Genomic DNA, 2,875 nt, shown 5'->3' on the forward strand with positions numbered 1-2,875 from the left:
ATAAATTATCCCTGAAATACAGAACCCAGATATAGTTAATAAACAAAGTGCTAATGTGGGATTATCAATAGGCTAATAGGAATCTTATGCCTACCTCCAAATGTAAACTCCTATGACTTTTAATGTATCTAAAAAACCTCACATTTTCCAAATTTTCTTTCAAATATATTTGATTTTATACACAATTTCTTTGGCAGATTTTCTATGAGACAGCACAAAGGACTGCAAAAAAAAAAAAAAAAAGAAACAAAGAAAGAAGGAAAAGAAAGAAAGAAAAGAAAAGAAATAACTAGCACTCCAGCCAGTGCTTTACTCTAGTTCTTCTATCCTGAACTTAGGAAATTATCAGATTCAAAAAATTAAGAATGATGTGGGAAAAGAAGTATCTGTTCTAAAAATAAACCCCCCAAAACCCAAAAGAATGTCACCAAATATGACTTAAAATGATAAGTCAACACAGTTGAACTCTAAAGGAAACGGATTTCAGCAGGAGAGTGAGATTTCCTGTTTCAAAATGATACACTGAAAAAATAATGGAAAAAAACATCTAATTTTTTTTTCTCCTTTGGATTCAAAGGTGAAAGGACATGTGTTATGTTCACACAGCAGGGGGAAAGAAAAAGAAGGGAATGTAGGCACATGTTCATCCACTAACGCTACCAGAGTCAGGAAGGAAAAGAAATCTCAATAAACATTCACAAATGCAAGGTCAGTCCATCAAGACAATTCAGAGAATTTTCTGCATATGTCCATAGTGAATCACAGCTGCAATATGCACCATTAAGTGTGGGAAATCTTACAATAAATAATAAAGTAATAAATGCCATTTTACTTTAAGCTTCATTAAAATCACTAATGAAACATGAAACCAATTTTCTCACACCACTTTAGAAATGTTAACACATGTTTAATTTTTAGTCAGGAGCATTTATGTATCTTCTAAATTATATCATGAACTATTTGAATTCATGCATATATATGCATGTGTATATGCATATGTACATACATGTATGTACATATCTTATAATTAAATTGTATATACATGGGCGTATAAATACTTTACAAGTAACCTGACCTAATTATATATTATTGTAATAATGTGTTATTGTAACATCTTCTTTTAAGTTTTAAAATGCATCATTAGGGCCTCCCTGGTGGCGCAAGGGGTTAAGCACTGCACTATGAAGCAACCCACAGCCTCTGCAGCACAAGCTTGATCCCTGGCCAGCCAGAGAGCAACCCACATGCACAGCAGACCTCTCCTGTCTCTCCCGTTGCTCCCCTCAGCAGTGTATTTCAGTCAGTCTGCCTGTTCTGTTACCCACTCTGTCTCTGGTGAATCCTCTCACCCCCTCATCTCTGGCCTGTACCCAGCTCTTGTATGCATAAATAAATAAATCTTAAAAAAAATAAAATGCATCATTAAGTTACATTACAAAATGGAGTACTGAAACTCGAACTGAAGCTGCACATTGGTTAATTAATTCACTTCCCCCAACCCATGTGCCTTGCTGCACTGTACTTTCTTAAATAACTGGCTGTAATAAACACATGTCTTATCCTACCTGGCAATAAATGATTCAAGGGCATTCAGATATCTAAATATGAAGGGTAGAATATTAAATCTTATAGAAGAATCATAAGAGAATATATTTATGATAAGGTTGCCAAAGATTTATTAACCAGAATACAAAAATAGCATGTATGAAATACTAATCATTGCATTTCATTAAAATCAAGAACTATTGTTCATCAATGTAAACACTGGTCAGATACTAAAAAACAAGGTGTGAGAAAGTATTTAAATTCATATAGCTGAAGGCTATTTATTGAAAATGTATGAAGAGCTACAACTAAATATCCAATTAAAATGGGTTAAAAACAAAACAGCGGTTCCAAAAAGATTATATACATATGACCAATAACATTAAAATATGCTCAAAATCATTAGTTATCAGGAATATGCAAATGAGCATATTTTGAGATACCACAACTAAAATTAATAAAAACTGACAGTACTTAGTGCTGGTGGGGATGCGAACTGCCCCCTCTTATTGGTGGGGTTATACTATGGTCTTAATGTTTATATCCCCCCAAATTTATATGTTGCATTCTAACCCCCAAACATGACAGCTCTAGGAGGTAGGGTTTACAGAGAGATTCATGAGGACAGAGCTCTCATAGATGCGATTTTTTTTCTATTAAAGGGACCCCATAGTTATCGCTCACCCCTTCTACCACACAAGGGCACAGTGAGAAGGTGCTAGCTACAAACCTGAAAGTGGACCTTGAAGGTATACACACAGTTTATAAATAAGACGATCTTCATGAAATAAAGAAAATAAAATCATATTCATATCGTTGTTATATTTCAAAAAGAAAAAAGGAAAATCTATTAAAATAAAATTTTCAGGCGTTAAAGAAGTACTTTTGTATGTGAGCCAAAAGGGATACTGAGTTCCTCAGAAATTTATGTCTTTATTAGTGTGAAAGTCAGATAATTATTTTTCATCCAAATCTTCCTTCAGTACTAAAATATAATGAGTAGCATTTAAAAAGGAGGTTGAACAAAATACTTCGCAGTAACATTCAGGGATAATAGAAAGCCCACAATGGGCTAATATCTTCAAAGCTGTCAGAAAAAAATATCTGACCCATTAGTTTTTAATGAAGTTAAGTTGTTTTTTTTTTTTTTTAAGATTTACTTATTTATGCATATAAGAGCTGGGGCACAGGCCAGAGATGGGGGGGGGGTGAGAGGATTCACCAGAGACAGAGTGGGGAACAGAACAGGGAGATCGGCGAAATACACAGCTGAGGGAAGCAGTGGGCAAGATAGGAGAGATCTGCTACACCATGTGGGTTGCTCCCTGGC

This window comes from Talpa europaea (genome assembly GCF_964194135.1).
Source record: "Talpa europaea genome assembly, chromosome: 1".
NCBI classification, from domain to species: domain Eukaryota; kingdom Metazoa; phylum Chordata; class Mammalia; order Eulipotyphla; family Talpidae; genus Talpa; species Talpa europaea.